The sequence below is a fragment of the Eleutherodactylus coqui genome, chromosome 8, assembly GCF_035609145.1.
Source record: "Eleutherodactylus coqui strain aEleCoq1 chromosome 8, aEleCoq1.hap1, whole genome shotgun sequence".
NCBI lineage: Eukaryota > Metazoa > Chordata > Amphibia > Anura > Eleutherodactylidae > Eleutherodactylus > Eleutherodactylus coqui.
In genome coordinates this window covers 146,685,780-146,711,033 of record NC_089844.1, presented here as the reverse complement: position 1 = coordinate 146,711,033, position 25,254 = coordinate 146,685,780, and the positions used below count along the sequence as shown (strand labels likewise).

Genomic DNA, 25,254 nt, shown 5'->3' with positions numbered 1-25,254 from the left:
AGTATACAAGAGGTGAAGGTCTGCAGCCTATGGGTTTGCTGTCAGCTCTTAGGCCTTTGTCACACGGGCGTATCTGCAAATTTTGAGTGTGCAATACACATAGAATAGAACCCATTGATTTCAATGGGTTTGTTCACATGCACATATTTTGCGTACACATTTCGGTCGCGCCATGCTCTATTTTCATGCGCATTTGCGCAGAGAAAGAGGCAAATAACTCACTAAACATATTGGTCATTTCAATGGCTGCGAGCATCAGCACGGTCAGGACTCGGGGGTCTGGGAAACTGGAAGTCCCTGAGAATACCTGCAACCACAGGCGTACCAGCAGGGGGTGCCGGGGTCACAATGGCAAGCCAGCCTCTGCGCTTGAGGGGGCCAGAGGCCGCCCTCCACCATATACTTTGCACTGCACTGTCGGCTGCCGCGTGCTTAGTGCGGTCCGGCTGACAGCACGAGCCAGAGAGGAGAGTAGGAGAAGGGAGGGGGGAGGACAGAGAAAGAGGAGAGGGAGGTGGGGGAAGGAGCAGAGAGGACACAGACTCACCGGCTCAGCTCAGCACAGCATTGAGTGGAGCAGGGATGATGAGGTCATCTCCCTGCTGCTGACCTCCTGCTGACACAGCTGCTCTCCTCACCAAAGAAGAGGTCCGGCCACCAGGGGTATGTATCTATATCTGCATGTCTATCTATCCATCTCTGTCTCTCTCTCTTAGGCCGCATGCCCACTTGCACGCACGGATTTTACTGGTGAATCCCGCAGTGAAATCCGTGCATGCCCGTGGACATGGAGAGGGAAAATACATTATACTCACCTCTCCGGATGCTGCGGGGCTCCCCTCTGTGCTGGCCGGATCTTCTTTCTTCCGGTCGGCGGATGTGCTCGGCACTCTGGCAGCGTGCCGCGTGCATGCGCACCAATATTTTTAAAAATCTCCTGTTCTCCCGCGTATAAGCGGCAAAGCACAAAACAGCTGCGGCTGTACCGTGGATACGAACGGCTTCCATAGGCGCCGTCCGTGTGGCAGATCCACAGGAAAATTGAGCATGCTGCGATTTCTTCCTGTGCGTGTGACCCGAATGCCGGGAAGGAATCCCATCTGCATGTTTTGAGCTGCCCTACTGATGCAAAGACCCAGGGCGACAACTGGGCGATGGTCCCTACACTCACTGGGGAAGGGGAACACCGGGACTAGCAAACAGACAGACACTGGAACAAACAGCTAGGAGAGTCAAACTATCCGAGTCGGCAACAAGAGGGTACGCGGGGCACCCGCCCCCAGCCCTGCAGGAGGCAGGGAAGTACACACATGCCTGGTTGCCATGATACTGAGGACGCGGCGCAGGGCAACACCCACCGCGTCCCTAGCAACCCGGAGGCGAGGAGGAGCTCGGCAGCCAGGGGAGGTGACAAGGGCCGGGGCTCCCCTGTGCCGCACAGTAGCAGCTCGTGTGACAGGGCCGGCTGTGAGGGCACGAGGGACCCGCCAACCGCGGGTCCTTACAGCACATGTCATTTTTTTGTGCGTGCAAACAATGTGATCCTTCAAAAAGTACAGAAAATGCACTTGTGCTCGCAAATATGTGGCGCAAATACGCATACGCTCATGTGACAGGACGCGGGGAGATCTATCCTCATACAACGCAGGCGCCAGCCGTTTATTACAGCTAACACCCGCCGACAACAGCTCCAATAAGCCACACGGCTGATCGGAGCGGTTAACCCTTTAAATGCTGCTGTCAATTCTGACAGCGGCGTTTAAATCCCCCGAACGATGTTCGAGGTTCCCATATGGCCGCAACGCGGTGAGATCCCGGGGAGCCGTGCAGCTGTCACGGCAGCCGGGCGCCTTCAGAAAGGCCCCAGGGCTATCTTGGCAGAATGCCTATCAAGCCATCATGTAAGAACAATAAGGTTTTACTAATTATTTTAAAAAAAGGAATAAAAGTTAAAAAAAACAACGTTTTGCCATATTTGTAATAAAAGAATCTAAATAATAAAACAAAAATATATATTTGATATCCCTGCATCAAAAAAAGTTCAATCTATCAAAGTAACATATTTACCACACGATCATCAGAAAAAAAAATAACGGACACCAGAAATGTGCTTTTTTGGTCACCTTGTCTCCAATGAAAAGCAATCAAAAGTCGTATGCATTCTAGAGATGAGCGAACGTACTCGTTTACGGCCATTTTGCACTCGAGCACCTTTTTTTTCGAGTAACTGACTACTCGGGCGAAAAGATTCGGGGGGCGGCCTGGTGGAGCGGGGGGTAGCAGTGGGGAACAGGGGGGAGCTCTCTCACTCTCCCCCCCCCCCCCCCCACTCCCCTTTGCAACCACCGGCGCCCCCCGAATCTTTTCGCCCGAGTAGTCAGTTACTCGAAAAAAGCGGTGCTCGATTGTGAAAGCGCCCTAAACGAGTGCGTTCGCTCATCTCTAATGCATTCCAAAATTGAACCAATGCAAACTACAGGACGTCCCACAAAAAAAATGATCGCTTGAAAAATAGTAACGTTCATGTGCTCAGAAGATGGAGGCAGAAAATAATTGTAAAAAATTAAATATATTTGAAAACCAAAAAAAGTAATAGAACTTAAAAAAAACGATCTAAGTTTGGTATCCTAGTAATCGTAGGACCCATAGAATAAAGTTATCACATCATTTTTGTTGCACTTTGCACACTATTGAAAAAAGGCATACCGAAAGATGGCGGAATTTATTTTTTTTTAAATTTTATTTCACTTAGAATTTTTAAACCGTTTTTCAGTACATTATATGGTACATCAAATAGCACCATTAAAAAATACAAGTCGTCCCGCAAAAAACAAGCCCAAATACGTCTAAAAATAAAGGAGTTATGATTTTTTTAAAAGGGGAGGAAAAAACGAAAAAAAGTGCCATGTCCTTAAGGGATTAAAAGGACTGTGCCAAGAGTACATCGCCTTTTAATGTACCTTATTAGAGCATATATGCAAATAAGGAAGGTGGAACAATACCTCTGCAGCGCCAAGTTTTGCATTGCAGCATTCCTGCAAAGTCCAACCCTTTTATATAGGTCTTATACAGGTCTTAACAAAGATTGGGAATCGAAAACAAAACCAGAATCCATACAGACAGCTGTATGTATCCAATAGGTGGCGCTGCAGAGGTATTGTTCCATCTTCCTTATTTACATATATCTCCCAGAAGAGCATGCATGGCCTTATAAGTCTCCTCACTCACCTTCTAGATGCTCTTCTTAAGGGCTCATGTCCACGGGCAAAATATGATTTAAGATCCGCAGCGGATCTCCCGCATGCGGATCCGCACCCCATAGGGATGCATTGACCACCCGCGGGTAGATAAATACCCGCGGATCGTCAATAAAAGGGATTTTAAAAAAAATGGAGCATGGAAAAATCTGGACCATGCTCCATTTTCGTGCGGGTCTCCCGCGGGGACGGCTCCCGCGGGCTTCTATTGAAGCCTATGGAAGCCGTCCGGATCCGCGGGAGACCTAAAATAGGAATTTAAAGTATTTACCATCCGTAGCGGACCGGGAAGGTCTCCTCTTCCTCACGGCCGCATCTTCCTTGCTTCGGCTCGGCGGATGTGCCCGGCGCATGCGCGCGGCACGTCGACGACGTGCCGGCGACGTGCCGCCGGCGTCAGGAATTCATCCGCCGGCCGAAAATGAAGATCCGGCCGTGAGGAACAGCTGACTTTCCCCGCCCGCGCCGGATAGGTAAATGCTTTTAAATTGCTATTTTCGGCGCTCATGTCCGCGGGGCAGGAGGGACCCGCTGCAGATTCTCCATTGAGAATCTGCAGCGGATCTTATTTTCCCCGTGGACAGGAGGCCTAAGGCCTCCTGTCCACGGGTGATATGTCACTGCGTTATCCGTGGCGATAATCCAACCGCGGGTAATGCAGTGAACGCTTCCCATAGAATCATAGCGATTCTCTGCTCACGGGATTCAAATCGCGGCATGCTATGATTTGCCGCGATTCTCCGCGTTGAGCCTTTCTATCAGATTGGCTCCCCGCGGAGACCTGTCAGTTCTCCTCCCTGCTCCTTAAGACACAGGCCTCTCACTAGCTAAGCCAGGATCTTACTGCACACTGATGAGGGGCAAACACCCTGAAACAGCTGTCTGTGTATGGATTCTGGCTTGGCTTACAATTATCAATCTTTAAGACCTCTATAAAGGGTTGGACATGGATTTGCAAGAATGCTGCCATCCAATAGGTAGCGCTGCAGAGGTATTGTTAAATTGGTATTAGTGTACCTTGACGCCACCGGAAGCTAGGGGTTTGACAGGAGGAATGCCCCTGTCACACCCCTAGCTAGCAATTGGTGCAAGATGTTAAGGTCCTGGAAGGTGCAACAAAGCATGATTTCCCAGCCCTGTGACTGTCCTCACCGACATCAGTGTAAGTTCCCAGTGCTGTGCGTGTGCCGGCTGTCAGTCAGCCTCTCCTGCCGCTGTGGCCTCCTGCTCTATGGGCTCCCTGGTGTAATCCTCCTGCTATACTCGGCCGCCGCCAGCTCTCACAGTGTGTGGTCCTCTGTGCTGTCCTTTGGCGCTACCTAGTGGCCGCTGATCTGGAATATGATTTCTCCAGCAGGCTTTGGGGTATTTTGTCGCTTTCCTAATTGTGTGGAAGCAGTATGCGCACACTGACCAAGTCAAACACAAGGTATGAATCTCATGTTAAAAATGGCTCTCCGTCCAGAAACAGCCAGACAGGGCCTTTTATTGTACAGACACACAATGGGCGTGCAACAGGTTACATCAGTAACATATAGGATTCTCATTTGTCGGATCATACAGAATCCCCCACCTCTCTGCCCACCTCTCTGCCCACCCTCTCTCACGTCCGCCATAGTATGGACTTTGTATTCTTTAGCATGCAGACAACCTTAAGGAATTCTGTGTAGTTGACAAGATGTGTTTAACTAGCTTGTGTTTGAAGAGTGGAAGGGGGCCTAGGTAAACACACAGGATATACACGACACTATGGCCCTTTAACTTCTTAGAAACTGGTTGAGCAACTTCGATGTATTTAGAGCAAATACATCACCCATCCATTGGCTAGCAAATACCATGATTAGATTGTGTGTGTCCTTTGAACTCCTCAGAGCTGAAAGTCATTACAATAGCAAAATACATTTGGGTTATATACAAATATTGATAGACATTTTATACTAAATAATTATCATGTCTATCACAATCCCCCCTTAAAATGTCTATCCTCTAATTTTCACAGTTCTCTGCGCATGAGCCTATAACTGGAGCGCGTTGAAGGTTCGTTTTAGGGTCTTCAAGGGGGTGTAGGACTTGTCCACTCCTTCTGGGGATGCATCCAGCAAACTCATGATGGGAGCGGCTTTTCCAGCATCAGTTTCACAGGTCTCTCTGACACAGGGGATAACACAGCAGACTAGAACAGAAAAGGTAATCAGTTCACATACAACAGCGACGCCCGTCTGTGCCAGGATCCTTTACCACCCGCTCATCCATGGCGAGTGCTGGTCCCAAAAGTTAGCTCTTTTTAGTTAGTGTGGTCAGCTTCTTAATAGCAACTGCGTCTTTACCCGCGGGTCACGTGTCGTCTAGGATGTAGGTATGACAAGTCTCCCCTATCATCTTTCAGACACTCCCCTTTTTAGCTAAAGTCATATCTAAGGTCACTCTATTTTAAAAAAAAAGTCATAGTCGAGGTAGGTCCTATTGGTCGACTAGTCCCTATAAGGCATCTCTAGTATAATTTATAAACCACTGCTAATTATAATAAACATAATTAATCCAGTCAACGTTTATTTACCATAATGATCAGGAAAATGGACTCGAATCTAGTTTTAACTTGATCTCTAATTTTTAAAACTTGTCAGGTACCCCCCCTTGGCTATCCTATGATGTCAATGTACACGTGTAGATCAAAACTACCACCAGGGGTCTCTCTTCTCGCTCTAGCATAATGTTACAATACTAGTAGCGTACATAGGTACGCACGGCGTGGGACTCCCTAATCTTCACCCACACCAATGTCCCTCCTGGAGATAGTCCTAATGGTGAACACGTCCAAGTCGCCTCACCCTTGCGTCAGGGCTTTCCCACTGCCCGTAAGTCCCTACTCCTAGGAGGGGGGGATCCCTACCTCACCTCAGAGGGAGGCCATGGATTCCCTGGGCTCATTTCCGGGCATCCATACCCTCTATCTGTACAAGTTAACACCCCACAGGGTGTGCCCTCGCCGGAACCTAAGGTCCTCTGCACTATCCCTAGGCAAATGGGAATTCCACTGACAATCCATCTTAGGAGATCGGGGCAGGCACAGTACTAGTACATTTCTCCTTTTCTTTGGTAGCGTATGTGGTTGGCATTATCGGAACTGGCTCTTCATCTTTTTCAAACAAGGGAAACGTTGGTGTCTGACAGGATGTGGAGGAACATAAGGGCTTTACTAAGGCACACTCCCCTGTCCAATTACCCTCCAGGCGGGTCCTCTACCTCATGCCTCCACAAAGCCAGTAAACGTCTCCTAAGGACTGCACCTGATTCTGCATCTATTCCCCTCCTATCATACTGTAGGAGGAGCAATACCCGTTGGTGAGTTCCCCAAAAATCTCCCTCCACCCTGCCTATTTGCCTGGCAGGTGTAGTTTCCAGGGTAGTCAGTAATACTCTCTCCGGTGCAAAACACTTAAGTAGTTATAGAGTATTCCTTCTTCCATTTCTCACGGACAGTGTAATTAGCGGAAATGTTCGTGAAGAGACTAATAAACCACTCTTCAGCATCTACAGGGAGATTTAGGGGGACCATCCCCGAGTGTAGTCGGGCACTACCGCACACGCAACAGTTAGACTTGTTGCTCCTGTTAGCATTGTACCTCATCAACTCCAACCAGAGATTCTGGTCAGAGTAGCCAGTCGCTACTGTCAAGGTGTCCTCAAAGGTAGGGTCGGCTATGATCATCATGTTCGTCAAGGTCTTTATCTTACGGCGGAGGGGGTTAATTATGGGCACGGGACTAAGTGAAGGCTTCCATTCGGCTGCATCTACCATACCCCTTATTTTAAACTTCCCTAAGGGATCTATCCTCCCGTACCGGTATGTCCCCAGACTATAAGTCTCCCCGTCCCCCGGGCTTGGATCTCCCATGGTTAGTGTAACAACCGCATTAAAACCAAGCAGCATACTAAGTTCAGCCTTCCAATACCTGCTGTCCTTATTATTCTCAAGGAGGGTTATACGACTAATTAGGGATTTCCCGCTCTTATTTTTCTTATTTAAGGCACTTCGCGGTTTATAGGACTAGTCTGTTCCTGCGTTCCATCCCACTAATCCCCAATAACGGCAGTCTTCTCCCCAGACGTTATCAGTGGCGCAAACATATTGTATTCCCCGGGTATATAAGTCATATAACCAGCTGGACTGAGCTAAATCTGGCCTGCGGTGGGATCTTGCGCCTAGACACGGGACCACAGTACAATAGTCGAAGGAATATGCAGCTACTTGAGCATTGGACGAGTTATACTAGAAGGTAACCATACCCCCATATTCTTCCGACTAAGGATTCCAGTTGCTACCTTCCTCTCTCACTAGCCCTAACCAGAGTAACGTCTTTGGCACAACTAAGACTGGTCTCCCGGATCTGAAGCTTTCTTACAGTATGAAGCGTGGATCCATGTAAGTCTTTCGGCTAGTTTCACAGCTGTGGCAGTAGTCAGAAGCACCTGGTAGGGGCCATCAAATCGGGGCTCAGGAGGGTGCTTCCTGGGGAACTTCTTGATGCACACCCAATCCCCAGGCTGCAAGATATGTGTCCCAGTGTCTGCCTCTGAGTCTGGAAGAGAACACCTGTGCATAGGCTTTGGTTAGTTCTTTAACAACGGAAATCACATACTCAGTCAACACATCAGATTGTAATTGTAACCACTGAGGATAGTAACAACCTAGCCTTGGAGCTAGCCCAAACAATCTCGTAGGGAGATAATGTATAATCCCCCCTGGGTTCATATCTATCACTGTATAAGGCTATTGGATGACAGTCTTTCCAAAGTGGCGTCATTTTTAAGTATCTTACTTTTTAGCGTGCCACTACGTCTCTCCACCTTTCCACTACTCTAAGGATGGTAGAGTATGTAAAAGGCCTGGGATACACCCAGAGCAGACATGACATGTTACATTCACCTGCGAAGTTTATACCTCTGTCTGACTCTGAATCACCTCTGGTACCCCATATTCACAGTTTACCTCGTTCATGAGCTTCTTTGCGGTTACCTACTTGTTTACCTTGGTAACAGGGTCGGCCTCCAACCTGCAAAGACATCAACAACAAGCACGTATTCATACTTCCCAACAAGTGGGAGCTGAACGTAGTCAATTTGCAATCCCTGAAATGGGTAGAGTGGTCCCGGCAAGTGTGATGTGGCAAATTTACTTCTGCCCTGACTTACCCATGGCATAGATCATGCTAAACCGGACAAATGATGCAGCAGCTACAGAGAACCTAGAAGTCGCCCAACCTCTTTCAAGCGTCGTCGTCATTACTGCTTTACTAGGTGGGTCTTTCCGTCCATCAGCTGGGCCATCATGGGATACAGGAACTGTGGTGGGCAAGTGCTGTTGACCGTTCACCACACACTGTCCTGTTTCTGCTGCTCCCATATTAGTCCATTTATTCTTTTCTTCCTTGCTGGCTTGTAACTGTAAAAGTCTTTTAGCATATCAAAGTCCAAATTTTTGTCAATGTCCAAAGTTTTTTACCACTGACTCATGCTGTCAGTATCTTTCTTCTTTCTTCCACGGCTTGAGGGCCACTGCCTTTGCTGCGCTGTCAGCGAGGGTGTCGTCTCTCGCCTCTCCAGTGTAGGAATCGGTGCGAACTCTCAACTTTGTCAGGTAGAAGTAGGGCCTCCATGCGACTCTGTACCGCTGCACCATTCTCAATTGGTTGTCCTGCTAAGGTAAAAAACTGTCTGGCCTTCCATATTGGGCCGTAATCATGAGCTATGCCAAATGCATACCAGGAGTCAGTGTAAAGGATTGCCGGTCTTACCTCTCGCCACTCTACACGCCTCAGTGAGGGCCTTCCATTCCGCTTATTGTACTGTGACATGCGGAGGCAGAGCTTCTGCTTCTAGGACATCTTGTTGTGTGACCACTGCATATCCGATGTGGAGTCATCAATCCTCACCCTGGTACCATCTGCAAAAAGCTCAACATATGCATTATCAACAGGGGTTCTGGTAACTGTTTGCATATCTGCAGTTTCTTACTGAATTAGTACTAAATAATCGTGCTGATGTTCTATTTCACATGGCTCGGAATCTTGTAGCACAAAATCATTTATTTATTTTTTTTTCAAACCCAATAGCTGATCTACAACACCTAGATCATCTATGACCCAGATCACCTATGCCTCCCCCCTTTTGAACCGCAATACTCAATGGAAAAAGAGTCATTGCGTTCAAACTAGTAAACCAAGAGGCACAAAAACAAGCACTTTGTAGGTCAAGGTGACATTGTATGCAGCGAAGTCTGAGCGAAAATCTCCTTAAAAAAAAATTTTTTTTTATTTCAGGTCGCAGTTAGCATTTTTTAACACAAGGGGTCGCCACACGATTCAAATTTTACGTCACCCAGTGTAATAGTATTTCAGGGTATGGCCAGCGTTTAGCTTTTACTCTCCTGTCGGAATATAATTATAGCTTCAGTGTAGACTGACACTAGAATATACAAAAGACTTAAAGAAAAACTAAAGAATACGGATGACTTAACATCCTACTCTGGGCAATTCAGTCCCTCTTTCTTCACATAAAAAGTAAAATTACTTCACCAAATTGCATGAAAAAGTTTGCTGGGTGACTATAGGGAAATTATTCCATCTGTAGGAGCCTTCCATAACATCATCGGTCTGAGTATCCATTGGAGAAGCGGGCAGTGGAAAACAGAGCCCCTGGGAACATGAGAGAGCGTCCCCTGTCATGTATTCCTGGTCTCTGCCCCCCATGCATCAACTCCAATCTTCCATGCACTATAAACCAGCTTAGTCATCTACTATGTCCCAAGCTGCATCTCCACAAAGGTTTGTTTCCCTGAACTTATCACACATCCAAAGTGGCCACATCTTGGAGCGTAACAAAGTCTGGTCAAACAAAACCTTACTTCAGACAATCATGATGTTAGCACTGGATACAGTGGCATTGGGAAATATAGGCTTCCCAAATGCAGCAAAATGGCCGCCAGAGGCAGAAAGGGGCGGGGCCAGGGGCAGCAGCACTCCCAGGTGAGGCAAAATGGCTGCTGAGTAGCAGCACGTCCAGGTGAGGCAAGATGGCCGCTGGAGGAGGAAGGGGCGGGGCCAGGTCCTGTCCCGGATGGGGAGGGACCGGAAGTAACATCACACACCCTGAAAGTGAGCACATGGGGGGAAATAACTTCAGGGTGGGGGCAGGCCTCACTACATTTACTGCAGAGTCACACTATGTTGGATTGTAAACATTGCAAGCACGGCCGCCATTACAGGGAGGGGCCGCAGTCAACACAAAGACATTACATTGTTCATAAGCAATACACATACCCCCCCTACATGCTTTCCCCTCTTCAATCTCTTAACTACATTATACCTCCTTCTAGCAATCTAAAAACACATTTCTTTCTGCTAGGCTTCCTGCTCATCTTCTGAAAACTTTCTACAACCTATCTTATCTGTCTATAACCTGGCATTTCTTTCTGCAACTTTTCCTGATCCTTTCCCATTGTTCAGTAACCAAATCACAAGCTCTATGACCTTTGTCCTTGCTCACTTTGCTCAACTCTATGCTACCTGCTTATTCTATTCTATTCAAAGTTTCTGCACACAGTACTGTTTCTTTTGTAAAATCTGCTTTCTTCAAATCCTTCCCATATAACCCTTCTTTCCCACTCAGATTACAATACGCATTAATTCTATAAAACACAGGGAAAGACAAAGTAAACAGAAAGGGTTAATTGAGAAGTGCTCTTAGTGGCTTAACTTCAGTCCACTCTCTTACCAGCACCCCTCCCCCAATAATCAACACTGCACATTGTTTCTATAATAGCAGACAGACGGGATTACTGGAGAATACCCACAACGGCTCAAGGTATATATATATCTCATCTACCTTTATAACAGCCCACTGTATACTAGTAATCCCCAAGAGCACTCCTTGTACACGATCTAGACAGGACATTTAGCTATACACAGAGACTGACGATTATTTTCAATGACCAAAACCTCAATAATATTCTGGAGAAATCAGCCGTCACAAAGCACGACTATACTTCATACGTATATACCTTTCCACATATGAGAACATAACACGCTCAATCATAAAGTTAAGTATACGTATCATAAATCTTCCTAACCTCACACTAGTTTTACCTAGGAGCACGTGTCACTGGCGTGTTCCCTCAGACTTAAACAGCCGAGTCCGCCCTCCCGACACATTAACCCTCACAGAATTTATCTCTTGGTCTTGCATAAACAATTTTTAACCGTCTCAGACACAACAGCATACACAGCGTACAAAATACCCCTAGACAGGTAACGTGGTGATTTTTCGAGTGGACAGACCTGTCTTTCAGTGAAGGTCCAGTCTGGATCAGATACAGGCAGATTTAGCAGTCAGAACCCAGATCACATCGGTAGATTTACATAAAGCAATCTTACCGTGTTCTGTAGATTTTCGGGCCCCTGAGTTCTGCGTGCCATCTGCCGATCTCCATACGTTCCAGGCTGTAACCTCACAGATCCACTCGCTCACCCAGGGACTCCACTGATCTGGAATATGATTTCTCCAGCAGGCTTTGGGGTATTTTGTCGCTTTCCTAATTGTGTGGAAGCAGTATGCGCACACTGACCAAGTCAAACACAAGGTATGAATCTCATGTTAAAAATGGCTCTCCGTCCAGAAACAGCCAGACAGGGCCTTTTATTGTACAGACACACAATGGGCGTGCAACAGGTTACATCAGTAACATATAGGATTCTCATTTGTCGGATCATACAGAATCCCCCACCTCTCTGCCCACCTCTCTGCCCACCCTCTCTCACGTCCGCCATAGTATGGACTTTGTATTCTTTAGCATGCAGACAACCTTAAGGAATTCTGTGTAGTTGACAAGATGTGTTTAACTAGCTTGTGTTTGAAGAGTGGAAGGGGGCCTAGGTAAACACACAGGATATACACGACACTATGGCCCTTTAACTTCTTAGAAACTGGTTGAGCAACTTCGATGTATTTAGAGCAAATACATCACCCATCCATTGGCTAGCAAATACCATGATTAGATTGTGTGTGTCCTTTGAACTCCTCAGAGCTGAAAGTCATTACAATAGCAAAATACATTTGGGTTATATACAAATATTGATAGACATTTTATACTAAATAATTATCATGTCTATCACACCGCCAGCAGTGAGTCACTGTTCTCCCGTGTTGTCTGATCCCTGAGCTCTCCTCCTCTTACTGCGGAAGACAGCATCCGCCGGTGATGAGTCTCTGTCCCACGGCCCTGTGGTCTCTGTCCTGCAGTGCCACCAGGGAAGGGGCGTGATGCTGCAGTCCTGTCCCTGCTGCCGACCACGCTGTGCGCTTCGAGGAACGAACTTGGAGGTAAGCCTGCCTGCAACGGGGGACGCAGTATGTTTGTCAAAGCACGCATTGTGGCCGCCGGGCCGGGAACGACCTTGCAGCTGGGGCTGGCTGGCTGCATGCACGGGCGGACACTGTATGCTTTTCCTATTAATCGTTAGTGGGCTCCCAAGACCTGCAGCCCATCCACCTGTGCAGCCAATCAGGTACAGAGGCGTGACCCCCTGTCAATCTTGACTCCACCAGGAATTCCTGGTGGCATCAAGATACACTAATACCTGTTAAATCTTCCTTATTTGCACAGATGAGAAATTACATGCCAGTTATGTTAGTGTGCACGCAACTTTAGGGCGCATTCAGACGATCGTATATCGGCTGGGTTTTCACGCCCAGCCGATATACGTCGTCCCTCTCTGCAGGGGGAGGAAGCTGGAAGAGCCGGGAGCAGGGTACTGATCTCTCGTCCCCTCTCCACCCCCCCCCCCCCTCTGCCCCTCGCCACTATTTGCAATGGGAGGGTTGGAAAAGGGGTAAAGCTATGTCCAGAAACTTAGCTCCGCCCCTTCCCATTGCAAATAGTGGAGAGGGGGTGGAGAGGAGGCGGGAGCTCAGAGCACTGCTCCCTTCTCTTCCAGCTTCCTCCCCCTGTAGAGAGGGACGACGTATATCAGCTGGGCGTGAAAACCCAGCCGATATACGATCGTGTGACCGCGCCCTTAGGAACATTCTCTAGATTTGGGGGCATGGGGGTATAGTAGCCAGATCATGCAGGTTTCTTCTGTTGTTACTGACCTTCACTTTTCATTGGTTCCCGTTGAAATTCTTCTGCTCGGACAATGTGGACATCCATCAACTGTGTGCTACCGATAAAGGCCACATGCACACGTGTGGGTCGTATTCCGCATGCGAAATCCAACCCTGGCAGCCGCCGCGTCCAAGTGTAGCTGCTTCTGGTTTGCTTCATCTGTATTGCGGATGGTCCGCACCGCTCGCCGTCACAAATGCACAGTAAAGTTTATTTTTTCTAAACTCCTTTTTCCACGGACTCAGCAATGTCAGTTGCGGACGGGCCGGGGGCGGACGGCTTCCATTGACTTCACACAGCTCATTAGTGTCACTGTTGTATTTCCAGATGCCGGTGGCAAACTGTTTTTAGTATGCAAGCTTTCCATACTTCAACCGGTTTACATGTGCTGCCACTTTGTTCCTTCCTCCATCGGTGACAGCCTCCACATGATTGAGGGATACCTGCCCAATGGCTTGTCCAGAAAATACAACTAAAGTCCCAGTCACACAGCCGTAGGTGTTTTTACATGTGCCCGCCGATGCCGTAAAGACGCGTAAACGGGCGCACAAATATAACGTGCGCTCGTTCAGACATCATGGGCCCAGCGCATAGACGCCGAGGCTGCCATGCCATTGCCCTTCCCTCTCCGTCGCCAGCTCACCTCCTCTGTCCTCCCCTCCAGCTGTTTGCAATAGTCACGTTGCTAAACTCCCTCCCACCTCCCTTCTCCGGCTGCTGTCATTGGCTCCCATAGGAGCCCGTGCAGCGGCCGACAAGATAGTTCCAGGACTATCTTTTCAGCCTAACGTAAACGCGCCCGGCACTATATTGGCTGACCGGATGCTTTTACGCCGCGGAAATACGGCCATGTGATCCGATGCATTAGAATCCGATGCATCAGATCGTAGCATATATATGTGAAAACGGCGGCCGATATACTCTCGTGTGAAAGAGCCCTAAGAGTTAGGCCCCCTGCATACGGGTGGAAATTCTGCGGCAGGATTTCACGCAGAATTTCCGCCCGTGGAAGCTGCCATAGGATTCTGTTAGAAAACGCAATCCTAGGCAGACGGACGCGATTTGTCCGCATGAAATCCTGCGCAGAAAACAAATCGCGGCATGCTCTATTTCTGTGAAGGGCTCGCAGAGCCCCGCACAGAAATGTCACTCCCCGGCCGCCGACTCCGCTCTGCGCATACGCCGGCTGGCCGACAGCCGGCACATCAGAGAGCCGGAGCCACGGGAGAGGTGAGTGACGCGCTGGTCGGGTCCCACTGCGAGAATTCTCACAGCGGGATCCGACCCGGCCGTCTGCAGGCGGCCTCAGAGCCCTATAAGGGATGTGGCTACTTATAGTTGGGGCTAATCATGATGTTGGCTATTCAGACCACTTTCAGACCAATGTATTACGGGCACATTGTAATATGTAGGAGCAGCCCAGCCTGACCGCAGGTCTATTGACCCAAACTAAGAGCACCATAAATCCCTGGGACACTCGTCTGTAATTTAGTAATCAGACTGAATGAGATGGCAGATTTGTTTCATATGTTTCATATATTCATGTATAATCATTAGAGATGAGCGAGCGTACTCGGAAAAGCACTACTCGCTCAAGTAATTGGCTTTATCCGAGTATCGCTGTGTTCGGGTCTGAAGATTCGGGTGCCGGCACGGAGCGGGGAGCTGCAGGGGAGAGCGGGGAGGAACGGAGGTAAGATCTTTCTCTCCCTCTCTCCCGCCCGCTCTCCTCTGCTCCCCGCTGCAACTCACCTGTCAGCCGCAGCGGCACCCGAATCTTCAGGGACGAGCACAGCGATACTCGGATAAAGCACATTACTCGAGCGAGTAGTGCTTTTCCGAGTACGCTCGCTCATCTCTAATAAACATGGTTCCATTGTAATGGACCGAAGTGTATATACATATCTGGCCCCTCCATAAATGTCTATAACTGTCATGTCTTCATGTGGATGCTCTGTGCAAAACTGTCTTGTCAGTGAGTTATGAGTATTGCACAGCTGCAGCATGTGAGAAGTTAATGTCTGGGTATGTCTGGAAATGTAACAGTTTGTGTGTATCCATTGTCATCAGGTGAGTGTGAGATAGGCCGCCTGCAGACGGCCGGGTTGGATCCGGCTGCGCAGCGGGACCCGACTAGAGCGCCTGCAGACAGCAGCGGGTACTCACCCGCGCCCTGCAGCTCTGGCTCTTTCATGCGCAGAGCCGGCGGCCGCCATGTTGCGGTTTGTTTGTAACGCAAGATTTCGCACGGACAAACTGCGGCTGTCTGCCTAGGATTGCGCTTGCTAACGCAATCCTATGGCAGCTTCCAAGGGTGGAAATTCCACCGCGGACCCCTCTGCAGGCGGCCAGGTCAGATCCGGCTGAGAGAATGGGACCCAAGCGCCTGCAGAGGGCAGCGCGTACTCACCCACGCCCCACAGCTCCGGCTCTCTTTTATGTGCTGGCTGCCGGCGCATGCGCAGAGCAGAGTCGGCGGCCGGGAGTGACATTTCTGTGTGGGTCTCGCAGAGAACATAGAACATGCTGCGGTTTGTTTGCCGCGCAAGATTTCACGCAGACAAACCGCGGCCGTCTGCCGAGGATTGCGTTTACTAACACAATCCTATGGCGGCTTCCACAGGCGTAAATCCCGCCGCTGAACTTCCGCCCGTCTGCAGGCGGCCTATATGTGTTTGCAAGGTGTGCAAATGAGGAGTCTGCAGCCCAAGGACTCCTGTCCACCGGCCATTCTTCACTGCTTTCCCCGCGGCAATAATCCGCACGTGGGTAACGCAGCGAACGCCTTTCATAGGATAACCATGGAAAGCGCAGCCCAATGTCCACCAGTGGGAAATCGCTGCAACTATCCGCCATGATCCCATCATTATAGATAGGTTCATCGCAAGAAGTGCGCCCGCCGGCGGCAGGATATCGCTGTGCCCGGTGATAGGCGGCCGAGTCTGATGAACCCAGACTAGTTTGTATCTAGTCAGGTGGAGAGACTTCCTGTGGAGGACCACCTGTCTACCAGACGTGTGAGGGAAGCCTGACCCAGGCCTACCCAGTATGGAGAAAGCGGAGTGACATCCCATGTCTGAAGAAATGGAGAATCCCCCCGTGTTACCCCAGGTGGTCTGGAGCACAGGGGGCAAACACAAGGCCCGCCGCCTCATCTTCTGTGGCCGCCGGCGGCGCAGTTAGTTTCCTCCCGTCAGTGTTGCTGTCAGTTGATGATCTTCTCTCGGCTTGTTCTGTCTAGTGCAGACAGTAATAGAGGAGTGCCGATAGCAGACTGACAACGGCCGCGGAGGAGGGAAGGGGAGTGCAGAGAACATGATCCCTGCAGCGAGGAGAGCGGCGCTGAGGAGGAGCAGCTGCAGGGTGAGCCTGGTCAGCGCTGGCCTCCCATCACCGGCCCTCCCACTGTCCATGGCTGTAGGCCTGGGGAGACATCAGGGCCCCAAGTATGCAGGAGGGCCCCAAGCAGAGGGCAGCCGCTATACCTGCCAGTGGGACCATATTGGATGCAGGTAAGTATAAAAATATGTATACAGAAGTGTCCGTGTGTATGTATGTATGTATGTGTGTGTAAAATATATATATATATATATATATATATATATAATCTGTGCCTCTGTGTGTTATAACGGTGTGGGCCTCTGTGTGTTATAATGGTGTGCGCCTCTGTGTGTATAATGGTGTGCGCCTCTGTGTGTTATAATGGTGTGGGCCTCTGTGTGTTATAATGGTGTGGGCCTCTGTGTGTTATAATGGTGTGCGCCTCTGTGTGTTATAATGGTGTGTGCCTCTGTGTGTTATAATGGTGTGCGCCTCTGTGTGTTATAATGGTGTGGGCCTCTGTGTGTTATAATGGTGTGGGCCTCTGTGTGTTATAATGGTGTGCGCCTCTGTGTGTTATAATGGTGTGCGCCTCTGTGTGTGTATAATGGTGTGCCCCTCTGTGTGTTATAATGGTGTGCGCCTCTGTGTGTATAACGGTGTGCGCCTCTGTGTGTTATAACGGTGTGGGCCTCTGTGTGTTATAATGGTGTGCGCCTCTGTGTGTATAATGGTGTGCGCCTCTGTGTGTTATAATGGTGTGGGCCTCTGTGTTATAATGGTGTGTGCCTCTGTGTGTTATAACGGTGTGCGCCTCTATGTGTATAATGGTGTGCGCCTCTGTGTGTTATAATGGTGTGCGCCTCTGTGTGTTATAATGGTGTGCGCCTCTGTGTGTTATAATGGTGTGCGCCTCTGTGTGTTATAATGGTGTGGGCCTCTGTGTGTTATAATGGTGTGCGCCTCTGTGTCTTATAATGGTGTGCGCCTCTGTGTGTGTATAATGGTGTGGGCCTCTGTGTGTTATAATGGTGTGTGCCTCTGTGTGTTATAATGGTTTGCGCCTCTGTGTGTATAATGGTGTGGGCCTCTGTGTGTTATAATGGTGTGCGCCTCTGTGTGTTATAATGGTGTGTGCCTCTGTGTGTTATAATGGTGTGCGCCTCTGTGTGTTATAATGGTGTGCGCCTCTGTGTGTTATAATGGTGTGCGCCTCTGTGTGTTATAATGGTGTGCGCCTCTGTGTGTATAATGGTGTGCGCCTCTGTGTGTTATAATGGTGTGCGCCTCTGTGTGTTATAATGGTGTGCGCTTCTGTGTGTTATAATGGTGTGCGCTTCTGTGTGTTATAATGGTGTGGGCCTCTGTGTGTTATAATGGTGTGCGCCTCTGTGTGTTATAATGGTGTGCGCCTCTGTGTGTTATAATGGTGTGCCCCTCTGTGTGTTATAATGGTGTGCGCCTCTGTGTGTTATAATGGTGTGCGCCTCTGTGTGTTATAATGGTGTGCGCCTCTGTGTGTTATAATGGTGTGCGCCTCTGTGTGTTATAATGGTGTGCGCCTCTGTGTGTTATAATGGTGTGCGCCTCTGTGTGTTATAATGGTGTGCGCCTCTGTGTGTTATAATGGTGTGCGCCTCTGTGTGTTATAATGGTGTGCGCTTCTGTGTGTTATAATGGTGTGCGCTTCTGTGTGTTATAATGGTGTGGGCCTCTGTGTGTTATAATGGTGTGGGCCTCTGTGTGTTATAATGGTGTGGGCCTCTGTGTGTTATAATGGTGTGGGCCTCTGTGTGTTATAATGGTGTGGGCCTCTGTGTGTTATAATGGTGTGCGCCTCTGTGTGTTATAATGGTGTGCGCCTCTGTGTGTATAATGGTGTGCGCCTTTGTGTGTTATAATGGTGTGGGCCTCTGTGTGTTATAATGGTGTGCGCCTCTGTGTGTTATAATGGTGTGGGCCTCTGTGTGTATAATGGTGTGGGCCTCTGTGTGTTATAATGGTGTGCGCCTCTGTGTGTTATAATGGTGTGCGCCTCTGTGTGTTATAATGGTGTGTGCCTCTGTGTGTATAATGGTGTGTGTTATAATGGTGTGTGTTATAATGGTGTGTGTTATAATGGTGTGTGTTATAATGGTGTGTGTTATAATGGTGTGTGTTATAATGGTGTGCGCCTCTGTGTGTATAATGGTGTGTGCCTCTGTGTGTTATAATGGTTTGTGCCTCTGTGTGTTATAATGGTGTGTGCCTCTGTGTGTGTATAATGGTGTGCGCCTCTGTGTGTATAATGGTGTGTGCCTCTGTGTGTTATAATGGTGTGTGCCTCTGTGTGTTATAATGGTGTGTGCCTCTGTGTGTATAATGGTGTGCGCCTCTGTGTGTTATAATGGTGTGTGCCTCTGTGTGTTATAATGGTGTGTGCCTCTGTGTGTTATAATGGTGTGTGTTATAATGGTGTGCGCCTCTGTGTGTTATAATGGTGTGTGCCTCTGTGTGTTATAATGGTGTGCGCCTCTGTGTGTTATAATGGTGTGGGCCTCTGTGTGTTATAATGGTGTGCGCCTCTGTGTGTTATAATGGTGTGTGCCTCTGTGTGTTATAATGGTGTGTGCCTCTGTGTGTATAATGGTGTGTGCCTCTGTGTGTTATAATGGTGTGGGCCTCTGTGTGTGTTATAATGGTGTGCGCCTCTGTGTGTTATAATGGTGTGTGCCTCTGTGTGTTATAATGGTGTGCGCCTCTGTGTGTTATAATGGTGTGTGCCTCTGTGTGTTATAATGGTGTGTGCCTCTGTGTGTATAATGGTGTGTGCCTCTGTGTGTATAATGGTGTGCGCCTCTGTGTGTATAATGGTGTGGGCCTCTGTGTGTTATAATGGTGTGTGCCTCTGTGTGTTATAATGGTGTGTGCCTCTGTGTGTATAATGGTGTGTGCCTCTGTGTGTTATAATGGTGTGGGCCTCTGTGTGTTATAATGGTGTGGGCCTCTGTGTGGTATAATGGTGTGCGCCTCTGTGTGTTATAATGGTGTGTGCCTCTGTGTGTTATAATGGTGTGCGCCTCTGTGTGTTATAATGGTGTGTGCCTCTGTGTGTTATAATGGTGTGTGCCTCTGTGTGTATAATGGTGTGTGCCTCTGTGTGTATAATGGTGTGCGCCTCTGTGTGTATAATGGTGTGGGCCTCTGTGTGTTATAATGGTGTGTGCCTCTGTGTGTTATAATGGTGTGTGCCTCTGTGTGTATAATGGTGTGGGCCTCTGTGTGTTATAATGGTGTGGGCCTCTGTGTGTTATAATGGTGTGGGCCTCTGTGTGTTATAATGGTGTGGGCCTCTGTGTGGTATAATGGTGTGCGCCTCTGTGTGTTATAATGGTGTGCGCCTCTGTGTGTTATAATGGTGTGCGCCTCTGTGTGTTATAATGGTGTGCGCCTCTGTGTGTTATAATGGTGTGCGCCTCTGTGTGTATAATGGTGTGTGCCTCTGTGTGTTATAATGGTGTGCGCCTCTGTGTGTTATAATGGTGTGTGCCTCTGTGTGTTATAATGGTGTGTGCCTCTGTGTGTTATAATGGTGTGCGCCTCTGTGTGTTATAATGGTGTGTACCTCTGTGTGTTATAATGGTGTGCGCCTCTGTGTGTTATAATGGTGTGTGCCTCTGTGTGTTATAATGGTGTGCGCCTCTGTGTGTTATAATGGTGTGCGCCTCTGTGTGTTATAATGGTGTGCGCCTCTGTGTGTTATAATGGTGTGTGCCTCTGTGTGTTATAATGGTGTGTGCCTCTGTGTGTTATAATGGTGTGTGCCTCTGTGTGTATAATGGTGTGGGCCTCTGTGTGTTATAATGGTGTGCGCCTCTGTGTGTTATAATGGTGTGGGCCTCTATGTGTTATAATGGTGTGTGCCTCTGTGTGTTATAATGGTGTGCGCCTCTGTGTGTTATAACGCTGTGCGCCTCTGTGTGTTATAACGGTGTGCGCCTCTGTGTGTTATAATGGTGTGCGCCTCTGTGTGTTATAATGGTGTGGGCCTCTGTGTGTGTTATAATGGTGTGTGCCTCTGTGTGTATAATGGTGTGCGCCTCTGTGTGTTATAATGGTGTGCGCCTCTGTGTGTTATAATGGTGTGCGCCTCTGTGTGTTATAATGGTGTGGGCCTCTGTGTGTTATAATGGTGTGTGCCTCTGTGTGTTATAATGGTGTGGGCCTCTGTGTGTATAATGGTGTGCGCCTCTGTGTGTTATAATGGTGTGCGCCTCTGTGTGTTATAATGGTGTGCGCCTCTGTGTGTTATAATGGTGTGCGCCTCTGTGTGTTATAATGGTGTGCGCCTCTGTGTGTTATAATGGTGTGCGCCTCTGTGTGTTATAATGGTGTGCGCCTCTGTGTGTATAATGGTGTGGGCCTCTGTGTGTTATAATGGTGTGGGCCTCTGTGTGTTATAATGGTGTGTGCCTCTGTGTGTTATAATGGTGTGCGCCTCTGTGTGTTATAATGGTGTGCCCCTCTGTGTGTTATAATGGTGTGCGCCTCTGTGTGTTATAATGGTGTGCGCCTCTGTGTGTTATAATGGTGTGCGCCTCTGTGTGTTATAATGGTGTGGGCCTCTGTGTGTTATAATGGTGTGTGCCTCTGTGTGTTATAATGGTGTGCGCCTCTGTGTGTTATAATGGTGTGTGCCTCTGTGTGTTATAATGGTGTGTGCCTCTGTGTGTTATAATGGTGTGCGCCTCTGTGTGTTATAATGGTGTGGGCCTCTGTGTGTTATAATGGTGTGGGCCTCTGTGTGTATAATGGTGTGCGCCTCTGTGTGTTATAATGGTGTGCCTCTATGTGTTATAATGGTGTGTGCCTCTGTGTGTTATAATGGTGTGGGCCTCTGTGTGTGTGTTATAATGGTGTGCCCCTCTGTGTGTTATAATGGTGTGGGCCTCTGTGTGTTATAATGGTGTGGGCCTCTGTGTGTTATAATGGTGTGGGCCTCTGTGTGTTATAATGGTGTGGGCCTCTGTGTGTTATAATGGTGTGGGCCTCTCTGTGTTATAATGGTGTGTGCCTTTGTGTGTTATAATGGTGTGGGCCTCTGTGTGTTATAATGGTGTGGGCCTCTGTGTGTTATAATGGTGTGCGCCTCTGTGTGTTATAATGGTATGTGCCTCTGTGTGTGTTATAATGGTGTGCCCCTCTGTGTGTTATAATGGGGTGCCCCTCTGTGTGTTATAATGGTGTGTGTTATAATGGTGTGTGCCTCTGTGTGTTATAATGGTGTGTGCCTCTGTGTGTTATAATGGTGTGGGCCTCTGTATGTTATAATGGTGTGTGCCTCTGTGTGTGTTATAATGGTGTGTGCCTCTGTGTGTTATAATGGTGTGGGCCTCTGTGTGTTATAATGGTGTGGGCCTCTGTGTGTATAATGGTGTGTGCCTCTGTGTGTTATAATGGTGTGTGCGCCTCTGTGTGTTATAATGGTGTGTGCGCCTCTGTGTGTTATAATGGTGTGTGCGCCTCTGTGTGTTATAATGGTGTGTGCGCCTCTGTGTGTTATAATGGTGTGTGCCTCTGTGTGTGTTATAATGGTGTGTGCCTCTGTGTGTTATAATGGTGTGGGCCTCTGTGTGTGTTATAATGGTGTGGGCCTCTGTGTGTGTTATAATGGTGTGCGCCTCTGTGTGTTATAATGGTGTGCGCCTCTGTGTGTTATAATGGTGTGGGCCTCTGTGTGTTATAATGGTGTGGGCCTCTGTGTGTTATAATGGTGTGGGCCTCTGTGTGTTATAATGGTGTGGGCCTCTGTGTGTTATAATGGTGTGCGCCTCTGTGTGTTATAATGGTGTGGGCCTCTGTGTGTTATAATGGTGTGGGCCTGTATGTGTTATAATGGTGTGCGCCTCTGTGTGTTATAATGGTGTGCGCCTCTGTGTGTGTTATAATGGTGTGCGCCTCTGTGTGTGTTATAATGGTGTGCGCCTCTGTGTGTGTTATAATGGTGTGCGCCTCTGTGTGTGTTATAATGGTGTGCGCCTCTGTGTGTTATAATGGTGTGCGCCTCTGTGTGTTATAATGGTGTGCGCCTCTGTGTTATAACGGTGTGCGCCTCTGTGTGTTATAATGGTGTGCGCCTCTGTGTGTTATAATGGTGTGTGTGTAAAATATATATATATATATATATAAAATCTGTGCCTCTGTGTGTTATAACGGTGTGGGCCTCTGTGTGTTATAATGGTGTGCGCCTCTGTGTGTTATAATGGTGTGGGCCTCTGTGTGTTATAATGGTGTGCGCCTCTGTGTGTTATAATGGTGTGCGCCTCTGTGTGTTATAATGGTGTGGGCCTCTGTGTGTTATAATGGTGTGCGCCTCTGTGTGTTATAACGCTGTGTGCCTCTGTGTGTATAATGGTGTGGGCCTCTGTGTGTTATAATGGTGTGGGCCTCTCTGTGTTATAATGGTGTGTGCCTTTGTGTGTTATAATGGTGTGCGCCTCTGTGTGTTATAATGGTGTGTGCCTCTGTGTGTTATAATGGTGTGCGCCTCTGTGTGTTATAACGGTGTGCGCCTCTGTGTGTTATAACGGTGTGCGCCTCTGTGTGTTATAATGGTGTGCGCCTCTGTGTGTTATAATGGTGTGTGCCTCTGTGTGTTATAATGGTGTGTGCCTCTGTGTGTTATAATGGTGTGCGCCTCTGTGTGTTATAATGGTGTGTGCCTCTGTGTGTTATAATGGTGTGCGCCTCTGTGTGTTATAATGGTGTGCGCCTCTGTGTGTTATAATGGTGTGCGCCTCTGTGTGTTATAATGGTGTGTGCCTCTGTGTGTTATAATGGTGTGCGCCTCTGTGTGTTATAATGGTGTGCGCCTCTGTGTGTTATAATGGTGTGCGCCTCTGTGTGTTATAATGGTGTGCGCCTCTGTGTGTTATAACGGTGTGTGCCTCTGTGTGTATAACGGTGTGTGCCTCTGTGTGTTATAATGGTGTGCGCCTCTGTGTGTTATAATGGTGTGGGCCTCTGTGTGTTATAATGGTGTGGGCCTCTGTGTGTTATAATGGTGTGTGCCTCTGTGTGTTATAATGGTGTGTGCCTCTGTGTGTATAATGGTGTGCGCCTCTGTGTGTTATAATGGTGTGTGCCTCTGTGTGTTATAATGGTGTGCGCCTCTGTGTGTTATAATGGTGTGGGCCTCTGTATGTGTATAATGGTGTGCGCCTCTGTGTGTTATAATGGTGTGGGCCTCTGTATGTGTATAATGGTGTGGGCCTCTGTATTTGTATAATGGTGTGCGCCTCTGTGTGTTATAATGGTGTGGGCCTCTGTATGTGTATAATAGTGTGCGCCTCTGTGTGTTATAATAAACACTCAAGATGAACACATAAGCAGTAACATAACACTGTGATTTAACTCTTTCCTTATGCAGCAGAGTTTCACATTAGGCTGAAGTCACAAAACACACATAATACGTCTAGTTTAGTACAAATCGATAGACATTTTATACTAATTAATCATCATGTCTATCACAGTATAATGGCGTGCGTCGGTGTGCCTGTGTGTGTGTATAATGGCGTGCGTCGGTGTGCCTGTGTGTGTGTATAATGGCGTGCGCCTGTGTGTGTGTAGAATGGTGTGGGCCTGTGTGTGTGTGTAGAATGGTGTGGGCCTGTGTGCGCGTAGAATGGTGTGGGCCTGTGTGTGCGCAGTATGGTGTGGGCCTGTGTGTGTGTGTAGAATGGTGTGGGCCTGTGTGTGTGTGTAGAATGGTGTGGGCCTGTGTGCGCGTAGAATGGTGTGGGCCTGTGTGCGTGCAGTATGGTGTGGGCCTGTGTGCGCGCAGTATGGTGTGGGCCTGTGTGCGCGCAGTATGGTGTGGGCCTGTGTGCGCGCAGTATGGTGTGGGCCTGTGTGCGCGCAGTATGGTGTGGGCCTGTGTGCGCGCAGTATGGTGTGGGCCTGTGTGCGCGCAGTATGGTGTGGGCCTGTGTGCGCGCAGTATGGTGTGGGCCTGTGTGCGCGCAGTATGGTGTGGGCCTGTGTGCGCGCAGTATGGTGTGGGCCTGTGTGCGCGCAGTATGGTGTGGGCCTGTGTGCGCGCAGTATGGTGTGGGCCTGTGTGCGCGCAGTATGGTGTGGGCCTGTGTGCGCGCAGTATGGTGTGGGCCTGTGTGCGCGCAGTATGGTGTGGGCCTGTGTGCGCGCAGTATGGTGTGGGCCTGTGTGCGCGCAGTATGGTGTGGGCCTGTGTGCGCGCAGTATGGTGTGGGCCTGTGTGCGCGCAGTATGGTGTGGGCCTGTGTGCGCGCAGTATGGTGTGGGCCTGTGTGCGCGCAGTATGGTGTGGGCCTGTGTGCGCGCAGAATGGTGTGGGCCTGTGTGCGCGCAGAATGGTGTGGGCCTGTGTGCGCGCAGAATGGTGTGGGCCTGTGTGCGCGCAGAATGGTGTGGGCCTGTGTGCGCGCAGTATGGTGTGGGCCTGTGTGCGCGCAGTATGGTGTGGGCCTGTGTGCGCGCAGTATGGTGTGGGCCTGT

The 25,254-nt window shown here is 48.9% G+C and overlaps 1 protein-coding gene across 1 annotated transcript in view; it reads right to left on the bottom strand.

The window, feature by feature from the left end:
* LOC136577613 (splicing regulatory glutamine/lysine-rich protein 1-like) overlaps nt 1–14,191 on the bottom strand; it is a 345,106-nt gene extending 330,915 nt beyond the window's left edge. The window contains exon 1 of the mRNA XM_066577535.1: nt 13,407–14,191. The gene's annotated coding sequence lies outside the window, so the exon portion shown is untranslated. The remainder of the gene's footprint in view (nt 1–13,406) is intronic.
* Nucleotides 14,192–25,254: the final 11,063 nt, after the last annotated feature.